We start from the raw sequence: 21,294 nt of genomic DNA, 5'->3' as shown, positions 1-21,294 counted from the left end.
CTGATGCTCTGCAGCTGTAATTGGGAACTAATGTGCACTTTGGCCTCCATCTCCTGATCCTACGAACAATTCTGCCTGGCTGGAAGAGCAAAATGCAAATGCTTCACCTTCCAGCTGCTAAAATTGACCGGCTACTTACCACAATGACATGAAGTGATGTATCATTCAGAGTCCTTAACTGCAAACAAAACACTCCACACCGTAAGATTAACTAGCAAACTGATTTATTGAAGGATAATTGTGTGGCTTACAGAATTTCTAGGAAGGCCAGAAGATCATACCTGGAGGCTCTACAGCCTGGAACAATACCCAACTCACTTTCCCACCACTGCTGGAGTGAAGGTGCCATTGGCACTTTAGTTACTGAGATAGGACACCACCACCTCTGCTCCTGCTGCCCTGAGAGCTCAATGACTGCTCCCCTGAGGCCCCTAGGAAAGAATTCCTCCAGGTGCCTTCTCACAATGGTGCATCTGATTGGTGGAGTCTGGGTCACATGCTTGTGTTCTAGCTGCAAGGGATCCTGGGAAATGTAGTTCTGGCCTAAAAGTCAGACAATAGGAAAGTTATTTATTCAGAAGATATTAAGCAGTCACAAATATGACACATATCCACTCTACATGGCCCTTTATTTTAGTCACTATGACCTGGAAATAGGCATTATATATATATATATAATTATATTATTATATATATTATTACTATATTATTATATATTATTTCATTTATTTTAAATCTGTTATTTTTAAAAATTGAAATATAGTTAATTTACAATATTAGATTAGTTTTAGGTGTACAACATAGTATAAATCTGCTATTTGTTGCCTCTTGGAAAGGTCAGGTGGTACACTTGTTTTGTGTGTTGGTTTCCTATTCCTGCTGTAACAACTGACCACTAACTTAGTGGCTTAAAACAACATGAATTTATTATCTTGTATTTCTGGAGGTCAGAATTTTGAAATCAATATCACTGGGATAAAATCAAGGTGTCAGCAGTCTGGTAATTCTTCTGAAGGCTCTAGAAGAGACACTGTCTCTTTTTCTTTTCCAGCTTCTAGAGATTGCCCACACCTGGAAATTGGCCCCTTCCCTGCATCACTCCAATCTCTTGTTTTTGTTGTCATATCTACTGCTCTCTGCTTCTCCTTGTCCCTCTTTTAAGGACCCTTGTGATTACATTGGTCCCACTCAGATCATAATCCAGGATGATCTCCCCAACACACAGTCCTAATGTAATCACATCTGCAAAGTCCTTTTTACTACATCAGGTAACACAGTCACATGTTCGGGGGATTAGGATATGGACATCTTTAGCAGCCATTATTCATCCCTCCACATCCTACTAGGCCAGCTGGCTATCTACGCCAGGGCCTCTGAGAGCAAAGCGGAGTTTCTCTGGTCTAGGGTCCTGTGTCCATCCTCACCAGTATCACGGAGCTCATCAGCTTGGAAAGGTTGGCTCAGGAACATCAGGCATCCAGGTCACTGTTGGGTAAACTAGAATGCCAATTCACTTACTCATTTTTAATTGGCACTATTCCTTTCCAGAGGGATCTGCCTGGCATCTGAATGCCCGTGTGTCTAATTAACCATCCGAAGGCTGTTAAGTGAGCATGAACTCAAACAAACCGTGCTGGATGTTCCCAAGAGGTGTTTCACCCAGGTAGTGGGAAGGCCAGTGAGCTGTCCTGACCCATAATAGAGCTCACCTTTCTGTTGGCCAGATGCTGCATTTTCCCTAAGCAGAGCTGGACAGCACCCGACGACTAGCTTCCACCCGCTTGTAGAATGGGCCAGGATCCTAGAGTCATCCTCAACTCCTCCCTCACACTTCACATTCAATCCATCACCCAGTGCCACTTCTCCTTCTTCCTAACTGTTTTCCACCATCAATCACATTTTTGAATCCCCACTGCCGCCCCCTAGTCTAAGCTATCTCACCTAGGCCACTGTAACAGCCTCCTAATCGCCTTCCTGGCCCTACTCCCAATCCCCTCCTACCAAATTCTTCACCCTGCAGCCACATTGTTCTTTTCCATATATACTCTGATCGTGTCACTCATTTAAAACTCTCCACCACTGGCCATTATCAGGAGGATAAAGCCTCATGTGTTCGTCCAGATCTTCCCAGAAGCAGACACAAAGTTAATATTAAACATGTAAGGATTTTCTTTGGGGAAATGTTGGTGAGAGGAATGTGAGAGGCAGCTGGTGGAGACTGGGAGAGCTGTCAGACTGTGAGGCGAGTCTGACCCCCAGTGAAGGAGAGAGGCAAGAAGGGATGGTAGAAGTGTCCCAGACTACCGTGCAGTCTAAGGAAGGTTCAGCAAAGCCACTGAGTCCTTGAGCCAAAGCTGGCATCGCAGGAGTCCCGTGCCTCCCGGGAATGAACCTGTCCTGCGCTGTACCCCGCGGTGCCCAGGCACTGCCTGGGAGCAGCCAGGGAAGCCACACTTTGGTGTGAATGGATTTTAGAGCGTGGCAGCTGGAGCTCTCGGCCAATTACACTCCATGGAGCTGGAGGTTTGCAAGGTGCATTCATCCGGCCACCACCTCCCGAGTCCTCGACGTGCCGACAGCCCACCTCTTCAGCTCCTCTCCTGCCGCTCTGACACCACTCACTATTGCCCATACCTGAGTCTTTGTAAATGCTGTTTGCTCTGCCTGAATTACCCTTCTTCTTACCTCTCCTGCCCCTTTTCCCTTTACTCAGTGAACTCTTCAAGTCTCACTGTAACATCACTTCCTCCAAGAGGCTGCCTCAGTCCTCTGCCATGTGCTCCCATAACCCTGGTCCTTCTCTGTCCACACTATTCATCTTATGTGTTTAATGCTTGACTCATTTTTCAGACTTGACTCCAGGAGAGCAGGAACCATGACTATTTTGCTCACTGGCATATCCCCCAAGCCTGGCATGTAGTAGGTGCTCAGTCAGATATTGGTTGTTGAGTCAGCAAGGTCACCTGAAAGACACGGTACCTCTCAGGATAGCCTGGTGTATGCGAAGAAAGAATGTCACAACTAGGGGAGTGGTCAACCATGGAGGCCCAGAAAAGGGAAGCCCAGGGGCAAACGTGGCAGAGCCCAGCTGGGCACTATCAGTTGTTTGAGCTCAACATCACAACCACCTATTATGTGCCACTGAGCACCTACTATGTGCTAGATGCTAAATTAACCAAGGAGTAGAACCTTGTGAAGTCTAATGAGGGGCTTATAGTCATTCTGGGGGAGAGACAACCTCTCAGGCTCCCAGAAACTCTGACTCTTCCGGCAGGTGTTACACGCACCTATTATTAAGGGTAAAGTTTAAAATATTTGACTTATATGGCAGAGGTGCTGCTCAGTCAGAATAAGCTCCAGCCATTAATAATTTGTGGGGTCATGGAGGGTATTCTGCTGAATATCCACTCTGACTGAACGCAAGCAGAGACCCCTGCCACTTACACTGGAGTCGAACTCCCCACCACACTTGTTCTGAGCCACACCCACAAAAGAAAGCCCCCCCGCCCCATTCCCTGCCCCTGCCTGTTGCGTTGGTTGGGCTGATAGAACTAGCTGATCTTATTTCTCATGGTAAGTGATGGCTTCACGCATCGGGCTCTTGTGAGCCTACTTGGGTCCCAGTGCCACTGAGCCATGGTGACCCACCTTCTTTAGGGCCAGGCTAACTTGTGAACCTCCTTCCCTGCAACCCTGGACCTCTCTGGGCTGCCAGGCAGCTGTCCTTGTTGGCTGCCATTTGGGCCTACGAGTGGATGCTCCACTGGGAGCAGGTGGGGTAGCCTCTCAGAAGACAGGCCCCGGTGCATTCTTCCAAGAGGTTGCCTCTGATGTTGGAGTCATGTGGGAGCTCAGTACCAGGTAATTACAAACAGATGACAGATTTAGTCTTAGATCTCAATACCAGACCCAGAGCAGAGAGCCAAGGGCTGCCACCCAGAGGTGTAGGAATTAGTATGAGAATCAAGCAAGAAAGTGCTGAAAGCGGGGAACCCGTAGTAGCAGGGAATGGGAAATCAGGCACTGTGTGTGTGTGTGTGTGTGTGTGTGTGTGTGTGTGTGTTTATTCTCGTGTGTCGAAGATGCGGCAGTATGTGCTGCTATGTCTTAAAGACACCATTCGTGTCAGACTACGAGGTGCCAGGAGCCCCCCTCCCAATTACTTGCTGCTTGGGCTTCAGGTTCTCCAAAGTGGATTTTGGTTCAGCAGTCCTAATCCTGGCAGTCCCAGATGCAGGCAGGGTAATGACTGATCCTCAAACTTGCTGACATGAACTTTTACCAAGCACCATCAGAGCAGAAGGCACCATGAAAAGCCTAAAACTGAGCTACAGTCTGGCTGCTGGGCTGTACTTAGAGAACAGTCGCAGTTGTTAGAGCTGCACAGTGTGTGTGTGTGTGTGTGTGTGTGTATGTGTGTTTGTGTGTGCGTGTGTGTGTGTGTTTGGAGTTGGTGTTGAGACAAGCCCCTCTATTAGGGAGGGAAAGGCGCAGCCAAACCCTCACTTGGGGGCTTCCGTCCCAGGAGGAAAGGTTTCTCCCAAGAGCTATGAAAAAAATGAAAGCAATTTAGAAGGCTGCCTGGCCCGGGGGAGTCAGGGAGCATCAGCGGGGTGGAGGGAAGCTGGGAGACACTACACTTCACACCTTAAGATGGGGGCTGCCCAGGGGCCTCAGGGTTATACAAGAGAAGTGGCCTGTAACTGAAATATTAAAATGTATGGAATTCCTGCATGGATGGTTCCCACATGGAATAGAAAACTTACCTTAGAACTCTCAGATTAAGTGAATGGCACCAGAGGATGTAGTACAGTGGAAAGTTTCTCAAAGTGTGGTTTGAGGATCCTCTGCCTGAGAATCAAATAAGGTGTTTGCCAAAAAGGCAGATTCTTGGGCCACACCCTGGGCCTACTGAGCTGGAACCTCCGAGGGCGGGGCCTGGGTGTCTGCTCTTTTATCTGGTGACTCTTAAAGCTTCCATGGTCTAAATGCTACCAAGAGGTCACACAATCAAGTGAGGAAGCAGAGAGGACGGCTTCCTGTGCCTCCCACACAATTCTCAACTTTTTAGGAAGTACCATGGAGGAAGGCAAAGTAGATAAAGGCAGTTTTCTTTTGTTTTGTTTTTCGGACTTTGCAATTTTTCTTTTATTTTAAAATTTCACTTTAGTTTTGAGAACTTAAAATGTGACAAGACAATGGCATGCTTTCCCCCCACCCAGACCCCAACCCCCAGGGGCCTTGAATGCTCTGTGAAAGGTGACCTCTCTTACCCCACCCTCATAGCCTGCTTTCCGGCAGGAACTTGACTCCCAGAGGGGGTCTCGGCCAAGGTCTCCAAGAGAATATGCCGTTTCCTGACTCGGGGAGGGGGGGGGCTCCAGGCCTGAACACTCAAGGTCGACATAGAGGGCCTAAAAATAGAGGCCGGAGGCCCAGTCCAACATAAAAGAGCAAGAGGCCTCCCTGGATTTCCAAAGAATGATCTGAACAAAGGAGCCTGATGCCCTCTAGTGGAGATAAGCTGCTTCCCAGCCAGACCAACAGGGCTGGGTGCTGAGCCACCCTGCCAAGCAGTAACCAAAGGGGTGACATGGCCCTGGAAACACCACCTCCCTAAGATCCCTGACTCAGGGTAGAAAGAGGAAAAATTGTACTCCCTGCGTTTGCTAGCTTCCATGTGATTTTAGAATGCTTTGCTAGGGGCTTCCCTGGTGGCGCAGTGGTTAAGAATCTTCCTGCCAATGTAGGGGACCCGGGTTCGAGCCCTGGTCGGGGAAGACCCCGCATGCCTCGGAGCAACTAAGCCCGTGCGCCACAACTACTGAGCCTGCATGCCACAACTACTGAAACCTGCACACCTAGAGCTCGTGCTCCAGAAAAAGAGAAGCCACCGCAATGAGAAGCCCTACCTCTGCAACAAAGAGTAGCCCCCGCTTGCCACAACTAGAGAAAGCCTGTGCACAGCAACGAAAGACCCAACGCAGCCAATAAATAAATAAATAATAAATAAAGTAGATCTATATATTAAAAAAAAGAATGCTTTGCTATAAGGCACACGGTTTTAATAATGAGTGTCTTCCATTATGACCGGATTTTAGACTCTTTTCATTATTTCTCAGTGAGATTGAGACTACTACCACTAAATTCACACACACAACATATAATCTGTAAGTGTATCCAAGTACCTCAGACTGCTGCACAGAGAGATCTGTCTGGGAAGGCTATTCTCTTGGAGGGAGATCAGTCAGAGCTTTGAGACAGGTGTCCAGGAATGGTGTAGGAGGAAGGGGACCCGTCCAAACCAGGAAACCTGGCTGAATCATTCCAGGTACTCTCCATGGGGGCAGGTGTCTCTGCTGGCTAAGTTGTCTTCCCATCTGAAGATAACAATTCAGTTACGCTTAAATCAGAAAGACAATGCACTCCTGTTGTACACATTTTGAGAAAGAAAATGTACAGATGAACATCTGATATAAAAGTAGATACACAGAAGATCCTAAAGTGCCTACTTTGGATTTGAAGGAAATCAGATTGTGACTGAAAGACACCAGGCTTTTAATAAAAGCTTAAAAAGTAAAAGCACACAACACCTCACACCCATTAGGACAGCTACTATGAAAGAAAGACAGAAAGACCAAAAGAAAGAGAGAAAATAAAAAGTATTGCCGAGGATGGAACTCTTGTGCACTGTTAATGGGAATGTAAAATGGTGCAGACATTGTGGAAAACAACATGGCAGTTCCTCAAAAAATTAAACATAGAACTACCATTATCATATGATCCAGCAATTCCACTTCTGAGTATATACCCAAATGAATTGAAATGAGGGTCTCGAAGAGATATTTGTCCACCCATGTTCATAGCAGCATTGTTCATGATAGCCAAGAAGTGGAAGCAACTCAAGTGTCCTTCGATGAATGAGTGGATAAACACAATGTGATCCATCTATATGATGGAATATCATTGTCTTAAAAAGGAATGAATTCTGACACATGCAACATGGATGAACCTTGAAGGTATGATGTATGCTAAGTGAAATAGGACAAAAATTGTATGATCCCACTTAAATATGAGGCACCTAGACCAGAGAAAACCATAATGCAAAAAGACACATGCACCCCAGTGTTCACTGCAGCACTACTTACAATAGCCAGGTCATGGAAGCAACCTAAATGCCCATCGACAGATGAATGGATAAAGAAGATGTGGCACATATATACAATGGAATATTACTCAGCCATAAAAGAAACGAAACTGAGTTATTTGTAGTGAGGTGGATGGACCTAGAGACTGTCATACAGAGTGAAGTAAGTCAGGAAGAGAAAGACAAATACCGTATATTAACGTATATATGTGGAATCTAGAAAAAAGGTACAGATGAACCAGTTTGCAGGGCAGAAATAGAGACACAGATGTAGAGAACCAACGTATGGACACCAAGGGGGGAAAGGGGGGTGGGGGTGTGGTCATGTGATGAATTGGGAGATTGGGATTGACACGTATACACCGATATGTATAAAATTGGTAACTAATAAGAACCTGCTGTATTAAAAAAATAAAATAAAATAAAATTCAAAAAAAAGAGGCACCTAGAGTAGTCAAATTCATAGTGACAGGAAGTAGGATGGTGGCTGCCAGGAGCTGGGGCAAATGGAGGATGGGCAGTCGCTGTTTAATGGGTATGGAGTTTCAGTTCCACAAGACGAAAACATTCTGGAGAACTTCAGGTGATAACGATGCATCAGTGTAGGTACAGGGATTGTAACAAATGTACTCCTCTGGTGCAGGATGTTGATAGTAGGGCAGGCTGTGTAGACAGGGGTATACGGGAACTCTGCACTTCCCGCTCAGTTTTGCTGTGAACCTAAAACTGGTCCAAAAAATAAAGTTTAGTAATTTTTTTAAAAAGTTCTTGAGATGGATGGTGGTGATGGTTGCATGACAAGGCGAGTGCACTTTAGCACTACCGAACTGTATACTTAAAAATGGTTAAGATGGTGGGCTTCCCTGGTGGCACAGTGGTTGAGAGTCCGCCTGCCGATGCAGGGGACACTGGTTCGTGCTCCGGTCCGGGAAGATCCCATATGCTGCTGAGCGGCTGGGCCCGTGAGCCGTGGCCGCTGAGCCTGCGCGTCCAGAGCCTGTGCTCCGCAACGGGAGAGGCCACAACAGTGAGAGGCCCGCATACCGCGGAAAAAAAAAAAAAAAAAAAGATGTAAAAGAACAGAGTGTAGATACCACTAAGCCTGGCACTGAAATATGACCCTGTAGGTCAGACTCAGGCACCTCTTACCACGTGTACTTCCAACTACCCCCAGCTCCCCAGGGCTGATGCCCAAAGACCAGAGCCAATCATAGAATCATCCTTTCCCCAAAGGTCCATATTTATCAGATGTACAACACTCCATGTGTTTCACAGGATGGGTATAAAATTCCATTTAGAGCATTTTCCTATTTTTTCAGGTAACTATTTCCGCTTTATCTTCTTTTGAGCACTTCTGGGACTGTACTTTTGTTTTAATTTCAAGGAAACGGGCCAATTTTGAGCTGTATTAATCAGAAAATGAGGCCATTTAGACAAAGACAGTCATGTGCAGGAAAAGGACACGTGCTCTTTGTGGAGAGGGCGACACTCAGCTCTCACCCTGAATAGCCACCTCAGACTTTTCTACTGCCGCTTTCTTTGGCCAGAAGAAGCAGGCACCTAGAAGCAAGGAGGGAAGGGGAAAGAACGTGGAGGTGAAAAGAAAGCCCTTTCCTCTCTACCACTGGAATCAGGCATTCTCCCCACTAAATTCTGGATGGATTAAAGAGAAATTCAGAAAAAAATACAAAAGAAAAATAAATATGTTTTTCAAATTTCTATCTCAGCAAAGACTCTTTAAGCTTTGATTGGATAGAATATTTAAAAAGACAACAAAATTTTTTCAATCTTTATTATTTCTTTTAATTTAAGATATTCCATATTTACAATAGACAAGGAAAGAGGAGGGGAAAAACAAACCCAGTTAAATGTATTTTATTTTACTTTTGAGCTTCCCCTTAAGTAGCACTTATTTTTGAGATATTGGGATGCCCATAATAAATATAAAATATATTTTATACATTTTATATTATACATACAATATATAAAAATTTACATACAGTGAAACGCAGATATTAAATATACAATTCAATGAGTTTGGATATGCGTACACATCCATATAACCACTACTCTGACAAAATACACAACAATTTTATCACCCAGAAAGTTCCTGATACCTCCTTCCAGTTAATTTTCACCCCCCAGAGGAAACCACTGTTCTGATTTCTAGCCCATAGATAAATTTGCCCATTCTTAAACTTTTTACAAATGGAATCATACCATATATACTCTTAATGTGCCTGTCTTCTTTTACTATAATATTTTTGTGATTTATTCATGCTGTTGCATGTAACAGTACTTTTTTTTTTAATGGTCTTCTTTTTTTTTTTTCTTTTGGCTTTGTTAGGTCTTTGTTGCTGTGAGTGGGCTTTCTCTAGTTGTGGCGAGCAGGGGCTACCCTTCGTTGCGGTGCACGGGCTTCTCACTGTGGTGGCTTCTCTTGCTGCGGAGCATGGGCTCTAGGTGCGCAGGCTTCAGCAGCTGTGGTACGTGGGCTTCAGTAGTTGTGGCTCGCGGGCTCTAGAGCACAGGCTCAGCAGTTGTGGCACTCGGGCTTACTTGCTCCATGGTATGTGGGATCTTCCCAGACCAGTGCTCAAACCCATGTCCCCTGCACTGGCAGGCGGATTCTTAACCACTGTGCCACCAGGGAAGCCCAGTACATTACTTTTTATTGCTGAATATTCTATTGTATAAATATACAATAATTTGTTTATCCATTCTGTTGATAGATATTAGAACTGTTGTCAATTTTTGACACATGAATAGAACTGCTATGAATATTCTCATTAGAGACTTTTTTCTGGACATTATGTTTTATTTCTCATGGATAAATACTTAGGAATGGAATAGGACAGCTGGGTCATAGTATGGACGGATGTGGAACAGTTTTCCATGATGACTGGATCGTTTAACACTCCCACCTGTATGAGAGTTACAGCTGCTTGCTGTTCTCACCACATTTGGCATTGTCAGGGGGAGAAATCGTATCTCATTGGGGTTTGAATTTGCATTTCCTTGGCAACTAATGATGTTGAGCATCTTTTCATGCCTTTTTTAACCATTTTTTAAATCTTCTTTTGCCAGGTATCTGTTCAAGTCTTTTGCCCATTTTTAATTGGGTAGTCTGTTGTTTTGTTATTTATTTATAGGAGTTCTTTATATATTCTGGATATGTCTTTTGTCAAATATATGTATTGCAAAAATTTTCCAACATCTGACTTGTCCTTTTGTTTTTTGTTTTTTTATAAATTTATTTTATTTATTTTTGGCTGCGTTGGGTCTTCATTGCTGCGTGCAGACTTTCTCTAGTTGCGGCGAGCGGGGGCTACTCTTCATTGTGGTGTGCGGGCTTCTTGCTGTGGTGGCTTCTCTTTTTGCGGAGCAGGGGCTCTAGGCGTGCGGGCTTCAGTAGTTGTGGTGCACGGGCTTAGTGCTCCACAGCATGTGGGACCTTCCCAGAGCAGGGCTCGAACCCGTGTCCCCTGCATTGGCAGGCGGATTCTTAACCACTGTGCCAACAGGGAAGCCCTGTCCTTTTGTTTTATTGATGGTGTCTTTTAGTAAGCAGAAAATTTCAACTTCAAAAAAGTCCAATTTATCAGTTTTTAATTTTATGTTTAGTGCTTTTTTTGTGTCTGCTCTGAGAAAACATCCCCAAACCCAAGGTCATGAAAATAATGACCTAAATTTTTTCTAGAAGTTTTATAGTGTTAGCATTTACGTTTAGGTCTATGATGGGGATAAGGTTCATTTTTTCATTTACATTTATCCAATAGTTCCAGCACCATTCCTTGAAAATACGTTCCTTTCCTTATTGAATTACCTTGGCAATTTTGTCAAAAATCAGTTGATTATCTATGTGTGGACTCTATATTCTGTTCCATTGATCTATTTGCCTTTATGTCAATACCATTCTGTCTTGATTACCACAGTAGTCTTGAAATCAGATTCTGTGGAGCCTTCAATTGCTCCTTCAAGACTGTTTAAACTATTATAGGTTCTTTACATTTCCATTAGAAAATTTTAATCAACTTGTCATTTTCCACCAAAAAGATTTGAATTTAATTGAGACTTTAACTGGCACATTGAATTTATAGATAGACTTGGAGAGAACTGACATCGTCTAACCCACAAACATCATATATTTCTCTATTACTTTAGATTTTCTTAAATTTCCTCATGATTGTCATGTGGTTTTCATGGTAGAGTTCTGCATGTATTCTGATAATTTTTTTCTTAACTTTTTTCGTTTGTGGATACTATTAAAAAGAGTTTTAATTTCCATTTTAAACTGCTTGCTGTGAGTATATAGACATACACTTAACTTTTGTATATTGATCTAGTAATCTGTGACCTTACTAAACTCACTTATTAGTTCTAGTGGTTGTTTCATAGATGTCATATATGGTTATGTCAGATGTAAATAGTTTTTCTTCTTCCTTCCCAATCTTTACACCTTTTATTTTTCTTTGACTGATTGCAATCATTATGGCTCTAGTACAATGTTGAATAAAATTGAGACCATTCTTGCCTTTTTCCCAGTCTTAGGGAAAAACATTCAATATTCCATCATTAAGTATGTTAGCTATAGGTTTTTCATAGGTGGCCTTTATCAGAATGAAGAAATTCTCTTGCACTCCTAGTTTTCTGAGATTTTTATTATGAATGAGTGTTGCATTCTTTCAAATGCTTATTCTACATCTACTGAGATCATATGGTTTTTCTTTATTCTGTTGATACAATGAATTACTTTGATTGATTTCCAATATGAAACCAATCTTGTACTCATGGGATAAATCCCATTTGGACTTGATGTATTGCTCTTTTTACACATTGCTGGATTCAATTTGCTAATATTCTGTTAAAGATTTATGTATCCATATTCATGAGGGATATTGATCTGCAATTTTCTTTTCTTGTAGCATCTTTGTCATATTTTGGCTTCAAGATTATTTATTGCTGGTGTCACCAAACAAATTGGAAACTCTTCCTTCCTCCTTTGTGTTCTGAAAGGATTTGTGTAAGATTGGCATTATTATTTTTTCCTTAAATGTTTTATTGACTTTACCAATGAAACTATCTGGTCCTGGAGTTTTGTTTGTGGGAAGATTTTTAAGTTAGGAATTCAACATCTGTAACAGACAATATTTGTAAAAAGGGACCATTAAATTTTTGTATTTATTTTTGTGTCAGTTCTGATAATTTGGATTTTTCAAGAAATTTTGTCATTTCATCTAAGTTTTCAGTGTTAGTGTCATTGAGTTATTTATAATATTCATCTATTATCTTTTTAACATCTGTAGAATCTGTGATGATACCCCTCTTTTATTGCTGATACTGGTAATTTATGTTTTCTTTATTTTTCTTCTTAATCAGTCTTACTGGGGTTTACCAATTTTATTAATCTTTTTAGAAAACCAACTTTTGGCATTTTTAATTTACCCTATCATTTGTTTTTTATTTTGTTGATTTGTGTTTTTATCATGATTTTTTCTGCTACTCACTTTGGGTTTAAATCACTCTTCTAGTTCTGGAAGCAAAACTTAGGTCATTAACTTTAAATCTTTCTTCTTTTCTAACACTGTAAGCAGTTAATGCTATAAATTTTACTCTAAGCACTGCCTAGCTGCAACCCTCAGTTTTTGATAGGTTGTATTTTTATTCAGTATGAAATATTTCCTAACTCTCCTTGTGATTTCTCCCTTGTCCTATGGGTACTGCTTAATATCCAGATATGTGGGACTTTTCTAGTTAGATTATTATTGATTTCTCATTTATTTCTATTGTCAAAAGAGAACATATTATGTAAGACTGAAATGTACTAAGACTTATTTTATGGTTCAGCATATGGTCTATTTTGATGAATATTCCATATGCACTTGAAAAGAATTGATGGCATTTGTGATAGACTGAACAATGGCCCCAAAGGTATCTAGGTCATAATTCTTAGAAATTGAATGTTACCTTATATGATGTATTAGTCAGGTTCTCAAGAGAAACAGAACTAATAGGATGTGTGTGTATAAATTTAGAGAGAGAGAGAGAGATTTTAAAGAATTGGGCTCGGGCCTCCCTGGTGGCGCAGTGGTTAAGAGTCCGCCTGCCGATGCAGGGGATACGGGTTCGTGCCCCGGTCTGGGAGGATCCCATATGCCGCGGAGCGGCTGGGCCCGTGAGCCATGGCCGCTGGGCCTGCGCATCCGGAGCCTGTGCTCCGCAACGGGAGAGGCCACAACAGTGAGAGGCCCGCATACCGCAAAAAGAAAAAAAAAAAAAAAAAAAGAATTGGGCTCATGCAATCATGGAGGCTGGCAAATCCAAAATCTGCAGGGTAGTTGGCAGGCTGGAGACCCAGAAGAGAGTTGCAGTTTGAGTCCAAAGGCCATTTGCTGGCAGAATTCCCTTTTCTTCCAGGGAAGTCGGTCTTTTTCTATTAAGGCTTCAACTGATTGGATGAGGCCCATTCACATTATGGGGTGTAATTTGCTTCATTCAAAGTCTACTGATTCAAATGATAATCTCATCTAAAAAATGCCCTCACAGAAACATCTAGAATAATGCTCAACCAAATATCTGGGTACCGTGGCCTAGCTAAGTTGACACATAAAATTAACCACATATGGCAACAGAACCTTTGCAGATATGATTAAGTTAAGAATCCTGAGATGGGAAGATTATCCTGGATTATCCAGATGGGCCCTAAATGTGATCATGAGTGTACTTATAAGGGAAGCAGAGGGAGATGTGATTACAGAGACAGAAGAGAAGGGGATGCAATGATGAAGCAGAGAGAAATTTGAAGATACTATGCTGCTGGCATTGAAGATGGATAAAGGAGCCACGAGCCACAGAATACAAGCTGGAATCTGCAGGAGAAACCCCACTAAAAGCTGCAAAAGGCAAGGAAATGGATTCTCCCCTAGAGCCTCTGGAGTGTGCACTGCCTTCTGACACTTTGGTTTTGGCCCCGTGAAACTAATTGCAGACTTCTGACCTTCAGAGGTAGAAGAGAGTGAATGTACATTGTTTTGAGCCAACGGGCTTGTGGTAATTTGTTACAGGGGCCATACGAAACTAATACAGATTTTACTGCCTGGAAGCAGGGTACTGCTGTAACAAATACCTGAAAACACAGAGTAGCTTTGGATTTGGGGAAAGGATAGACTCTGGAAGAATTCTGAGAAGCATGATAGAAAGAGCCTAGATGGCTGCGAGTAGACTGTTGGGAGAAATACGGTTGTTAAAGACTCTGTCAGTGACGGCTCAGATGGAAGTGAGGGGCACAGTAGAAAAGCCCACATAATCTTAGAAAGTACCTAGATTGTCATAAACAGACTGCTGGCAAAAAGTATGGATGTTCAAGGTGCTGCTGGTGAAGGTTCAGAGGAAATGAGGAACATGTGATCAGAAGGAAAGAGGATCCTTATTATATCATGGCAGAAAGCTTAGCTGAATTATGTCCTCCTGTTGTGAAGAAAGCAGAACTTGTGAGCAAGGCACTTGGATGTGTAGCTGAGGAGACTTCCAAGCAAAGTGCAGAGGATGCAGCCTGGTTTCTTCTTGCTGCTTATAGTAAAATTTGAGAGGTAACAGATAAATTGAGGGAAGAACTGTTAAGCACGAAGAATTGATGAGTTGGGACCCTCTCGACCTATCCAGATTGCAAAACATGCTAATTAGGAGAGTCACTGTCCAAAAAGCAGACTGTAGAGAGAAGGCCAAGGGTGTGGCTGGAGAGCCATTTGCTAGTGCTGAAGAGATGAGACACGTCACCGTGGATCCCCCCAGCCATTTGAGCAGAAGCCAAGAATAGAGATGGGAGACTCCAGGGAAGCTCTGTGGAAGAACGTCTTGTTTCATGGTGTGATTAATGTCCTTGACACACACAAGGGTTTTGAGAATGTTGTATCAGCAGAAACACTGCCAGCTTGAACTGAAAGAGAGAGGGTGAAATGAAAGAAGGTTGTCACCAAAATTCTAGAGGCCGGAAACAGGCTGATAAAACTACTCTGCTGCAAACACGTGCTACCCTTCAAGAACAAAGAAGATGGGGAAGCAGGGGGCAGGGTAGGGGCAGAAGCCTCAAGCCACAGAGGATAACTCCTGGGTCGTGAGACCTAATGGAGTTTGGCCAGTTGGATTTCAAAATTGCTTGGGGCTGGTGACTCTTTCTTCCTTCCATTCTCTCCCTTTTGAAATGGGAATGTCTACAGCTGTTACCCTGTGCCTGTCCCACAATTGTATTTTGGGAGCAGGTAACTTGTTTTCTAATTTTACAAGTCCACAGATGGAGAGGAATTTTGCTCCAGGATGGATCATACCCAGAGTCTCACCCATACCTGTTTTAGGTGATATACGTGATGAGATTTTGAGCTGATGATATTTAGACAAGATTTGTGGCTTGAGATGATACTGTCATAGGTTGAGACTTAGGAGGATGCTAGGATGAGGTGACTATGTTTTGTGTGTGGGATAGACGTGACTCTTTGAGGGCTGAGGGTTGGACTGTGGTTGACTAAAAAATGGTCCCCAAAGATATTCAGGTTCTAATCCCTGGAACGTGTGAATATTACCTTATATGGCTTTAAAGAAAACCTCAGTCCTCCTCTTTTTTGTCTCTCCTTTACTCTCACACTACTATCACACTCACAACACTTCTGACACCAGATGTGTTAGAGTTTTTCCCACACCAAGCAATTGTATGACACCAGATGAGTGTCCTACAATTCAACTCAATTCTGACACTGTCTACCTGGAGACAGCATCGGATCCCATAAGACTGCCCCCCCCACCTTCCATCTCAGATGCCAATCAAAAGTCCACATTGTTACCTGTGCTTCTGACCAACCAGCTGTAAACTGGAGGTTCCCACAACGCTCCCCTTGTTTTGATTAATTTGCCACAGTGACCCACAGAACTCAGGAAAACTGCTTACTTACTGCTTACCAGTTTATTATTAAAAATATGATAAAAGATACACATGAACATAAAGATGGAAGAGATGCATGGGGCAAGGTATATGGGAAGGGGCATGGAGCTCCCACGCCCTCTCGGGGCCCACCACTCTCCTAGCACCTCCATGTGTTCACCAACCTGGAAGCTCTCTAAACCCCAAACTACTGGGATTTTTATGGACGCTTCATCATGCAGGCATGACTGGTCACTAACTCCGCTTCCAGTTCCTCTCCCCTCTCTGGAGAATGACAGGTGGGACTGAAAATTGATTTAAAAACTGATCATACCTACATGATGAGGCCACCATGAAAATCCTAATAGTGTGGGGTTCAGAGAGCTTCTAGGTTGGTGAACACATCCATGTGCCAGGAGGGTGAAGCTCCTCACCTCCATGGGGATAGAAACTCCCATGCTTGGGACTCTCCCAGACTTTGCCTTATGTATCTCTTCATTTGGCTGTTCCTCTGTATCTTTATCATATCCTTTACTAAATGGTAAACATAAGTGTTGCCCTGAGTTCTGAGAGCTATTCTAGCAAGTAATTGAATCCAAGGGGGAGAAGGTCATGGGAATCACTGATCTGTTGTCACATTGGACAGAAGTTGTGGGTAACCTGGGGACCAACTACTTGTGAGTGGCATCTGAAGTCTTGTAGGACTGAGCCCTTCACCTGTGGGATCAATGCCATCTCCAGGTAGATAATGTGAGAACTGAGTTAAACTGTAGACACCCATCTGGTGTTGTGGAGAATTGCTTGGTGTGGGGAATAACCCCACACGTCTGGTGTCAGAAGTGTTCTGAGTGTGGCGGTCATGTGAGAGCAGAGAGACTCACAGGAGTGGTGGGGGTTTTCTATACAAGGGCAAAAGGGGCTTTACATGTGTGACTAAGTTAAGGATCTTGAGATGAGAAGATTATCATGGGTTATCCAAGGTGGGCCCTAAATGTAATCACAAGTGGTCCTTGTAAGAAGCAGGCACAGGGACATTTGACTATAGAGAAGAAGGAAATGTGAAGGAAAATGCTACATTTCTGGCTTTTCAGGGGGAGGAAGGGACTACAAACCAAGGATGCAGCTCTGGAAGCTGGAAAAGGCAAGGAAACAGAGCCTCCAAAGGCAGTGCTGCCCACTGGCACCTTGATTTGGGGCCAGAGAAATTGATTTCAGACATCCGACCTCCAGAACTGTGAGAGAGTTATTTTGTATTTTTAGCCATTAACTTTGTGGTAATTTATTATAGCAGCCATAGGAAACTAATACAGTGTTGTTCCGATCTTTATCATTACTGTTGTGTGCGTGTGTGCATGCGTGTATGTGTTTTGTCTCGTTTTATCAATACCTAAGAGAGGACAGTTAAGCTCTCTCCAACCATGATTGTGAGTTTTTCTACTTCTTGCTTCAGTTCTCAGTTTTTGTTTCATGAGCTTGGAACCTCTATTGGTAGATACAGACATAATTAAGATGGTTGTATCTTCCTGATGAATTGTCTCCTTTATCATTATAAAATGCCTTTCATCTCTGGTGATACAGTAATGCAGTTCAGGGGTCAGCCATGGCTTTGGGGGGAATTTACATGCAGATTTGGGAGGGGGCTCTCCACTCTGTGGCTCCTTCTTTCCAGGATGGCCTCCCCCAATTTCTATTTACTCTGCCAGCCTCAAACTCCATGCTCTGGTACTTAACTTTGTGTCTTAGGATACATTTGACTCTGTCTGTGACTGACTGTGGCTTCCTACTTGACTTTTAGTCACCCCAAGCTATTACAGATTGGTCAGTGCCTCCAGGGGAAAGTCACAGAAAAGAAGGATTTACATAGTGCACCTCCCTCCTCAAGAGTCAAATATCCTCCAGTTTCTGCCTGCTTTCTTTGCTCTCCAGAGTCTTAAAATAATGTATTTTTAAAATATTTTGTCTAGAGTTTATAACTGTTGTCTGTAAGAGGATTAGACTAATATAAGCTACTCTGTCATTGTTGAAACCAGAAACCCCTTTAATTACACTACAATTTTTAAGAACTTCTAGAGTCCACAAGAAAAAAAAAATTTTAATACAAACAGCTACCTTGGGAAATGAGGAAGAAAGAAGTTAAGCAGCTGGCTTGGACCCATTCCTCTTCCGATTAGTGGGGGACATTCCCAGGGAAAGAAAGACCAACGACCTGGTCTAATCTCCTTGTAAATATACTGACAACTGGATATTTGCTAGGAGGAGAGTGCTTATAAACTAAATTCTTTCAGCATGATGTGTCTCTGGTTTAGAATTGCTTATCATAAACAGACCTAGACTCTGGATTTATGACTGGAAAGGGTAATATTATAGTTGTACAACTATTGGGTATAAAATAGAGATGACCTAAATTTAGGTGACCTAAGTGCCACTCCCCCCCCCTCCCCACTGTGTGAGGTGCCCTGCAAACCTCATTAGAAACTTCATATATTATTGTGAGCCAGGGAGCACATATCCAAGCAGGAAGGACAGACCTGGGAACCACTGGGGATGTCTCAGACTTCCCCCTGCTTTGCATGTGCCTCTTGATTATTATATTCATACATTTGATACTGGCAAGATCTCTGCCTCAGATCAGTCCAGTTTCATCTGATCCTTTGTGCTAGCTCAGAAAATATTCATAGAAAATATCTGAATGGGGCCAATATCCTTATTACAAAAGCTCATATAAATTATTAAGAAAAGCATCGAGAAACCAAATGATACATACACATAAGACTCAATAGGCAATTCACAAAAGAAAAAATGTAAATGAATATAGAAAAAGATTCATACTTCCTAGCAATCAATGTAATTTATAACAACATGGAGTTGTTCTTGTATTTTTCTAATCTTGAAAAGTTAGCAAAGATGACACAAAGAGATGGAGAGATATACCATGTTCTTGGGTTGGAAGAATCAACATTGTGAAAATGACTATACTACCCAAAGCAATCTACAGATTCAATGCAATCCCTAACAAATTACCAATGGCATTTTTTACAGAAATAGAACAAAAAAAATCTTAAAATCTGTATGGAGACACAAAAGCCCCCGAATAGCCAAAGCAATCTTGAGGGAAAAAAAAGGAGCTGGAGGAATCAGACTCCCTGACTTCAAACTATACTACAAAGCTACAGTAATCAAGACAATATGGTACTGGCACAAAAACAGAAATATAGATCAGTGGAACAGGATAGAAAGCCCAGAGATAAACCCACACACTTTTGGTCAACTAATCTATGACAAAGGAGGCAAAGATATACAATGGAGAAAAGACAGTCTCTTCAATAAGTGATGCTGGGAAAACTGGGCAGCTACATGTAAAAGAATGATATTAGAACACTCCCTAACACAATACACAAAAATAAACTCAAAATGGATTAAAGACCTAAATGTAAGGCCAGACACTATCAAACTCTTAGAGGAAAACACAAGCAGAACACTCTATGACATAAATCACAGCAAGATCCTTTTTGACCCACCTCCTAGAGAAATGGAAATAAAAATAAACAAATGGGACCTAATGAAACTTAAAAGCTTTTGCACAGCGAAGGAAACCATAAACAAGACGAAAAGACAATGTTCAGAATGGGAGAAAATATTTGCAAATGAAGCAACTGACAAAGGATTAATCTCCAAAATTTACAAGCAGCGCATGCAGCTCAATAGCAAAAAAACAAACAACCCAATCCAAAAATGGGCATAAGACCCAAATAGACATTTCTCCAAAGAAGATATACAGATTGCCAACAAACATATGAGAGAATGCTCAACATCATTAATCATTAGAGAAATGCAAATCAAAACTACAATGCAATATCATCTCACACTGGTCAGAATGGCCTTCATCAAAAAATCTACAAACAATAAATGCTGGAGAGGGTGTGTAGAAAAGGAAACCCTCTTGCACTGTTGGTGGGAATGTAAATTGATACAGCCACTATGGAGAACAGTATGGAGGTTCCTTAAAAAACTAAAAATAGAACTACCATATGACCCAGCAATCCCACTACTGGGCATATACCCTGAGAAAACCATAATTCAAAAAGAGTCATGTACCACAATGTTCATTGCAGCTCTATTTACAATAGCCAGGACATGGAAGCAACCTAAGTGTCCACTGACAGATGAATGAATAAAGAAGATGTGGCACATATATACAATGGAATATTACTCAGCCATAAAAAGAAATGAAATTGAGTTATTTGTAGTGAGGTGGATGGACCTAGAGTCTGTCATACAGAGTGAAGTAAGTCAGAAAGAAAAAACAAATACCGTATGCTAACACATATATATTGAATCTAAAAAAAAAAAAGGTCATGAAGAACCTAGGGGCAAGATGGGAATAAAGATACAGACCTACTAGAGAATGGACTTGAGGACACGGGGAGGGGGAAGGGTAAGCTGGGACAAAGTGTATATATGGACATATATACACTACCAAATGTAAAATAGGTACCTAGTGGGAAGCAGTCGCATAGCACAGGGAGATCAGCTCGGTGCTTTGTGACCAGCTAGAAGGGTGGGAGGGAGGGAGATGCAAGAGGGAAGAGATATGGGGATATATGTATATGTATAACTGATTCACTTTGTTATAAAGCAGAAACTAACACACCATTGTAAAGCAATTATACTCCAATAAAAATGTTTAAAAAAAGGGCAGAAGGGGGCCTCCCTGGTGGCGCAAGTGGTTGAGAGTCCGCCTGCCGATGCAGGGGATACGGGTTCGTGCCCCGGTCTGGGAGGATCCCATATGCCGCGGAGCGGCTGGGCCCGTGAGCCATGGCCGCTGAGCCTGCGCGTCCGGAGCCTGCGCGTCCGGAGCCTGCGCGTCCGGAGCCTGTGCTCCGCAACGGGGGAGGCCACGACAGTGAGAGGCCCGCATACCGCAAAAAAAAAAAAAAAAAGGGCAGAAGATCTAAATAGACATTTCTCCAAAGAAGATATACAGATGGCCAAGAGGCACATGAAAAGCTGCTCAACATCACTAATTATTAGAGAAATGCAAATCAAAACCACAATGAGGTATCACCTCACAGTGGTTAGAATGGGCATCATCAGAAAATCTACAAACAACAAATGCTGGAGAGGGTGTGGAGAAAAGGGAACCCTCTTGCACTTTTGGTGGGGATATAGCCACTATGGAGAACAGTATGGAGGTTCCTTAAAAAACTAAACTTAGAATTACCATAAGACCCAG

At 42.6% G+C, this 21,294-nt stretch overlaps 1 long non-coding RNA gene across 1 annotated transcript in view; it reads right to left on the bottom strand.

Moving 5' to 3' along the window:
- Positions 1 to 219: 219 nt before the first annotated feature.
- LOC132483331 (uncharacterized) overlaps positions 220 to 21,294 on the bottom strand; it is a 35,742-nt gene continuing 14,667 nt past the window's right edge. Inside the window, exons 3-5 of the long non-coding RNA XR_009531062.1 lie at positions 7,593 to 7,873; positions 6,189 to 6,380; positions 220 to 543 (exon numbers count right to left, since the gene is read on the bottom strand). This is a non-coding gene — a long non-coding RNA (uncharacterized LOC132483331). The remainder of the gene's footprint in view (positions 544 to 6,188; positions 6,381 to 7,592; positions 7,874 to 21,294) is intronic.

The sequence above is a fragment of the Mesoplodon densirostris genome, chromosome 2 (genome assembly GCF_025265405.1).
Source record: "Mesoplodon densirostris isolate mMesDen1 chromosome 2, mMesDen1 primary haplotype, whole genome shotgun sequence".
NCBI lineage: Eukaryota > Metazoa > Chordata > Mammalia > Artiodactyla > Ziphiidae > Mesoplodon > Mesoplodon densirostris.
The sequence above is the reverse complement of the archived record's forward strand: the minus strand, read 5'-3'. Positions and strand labels throughout refer to the sequence as shown.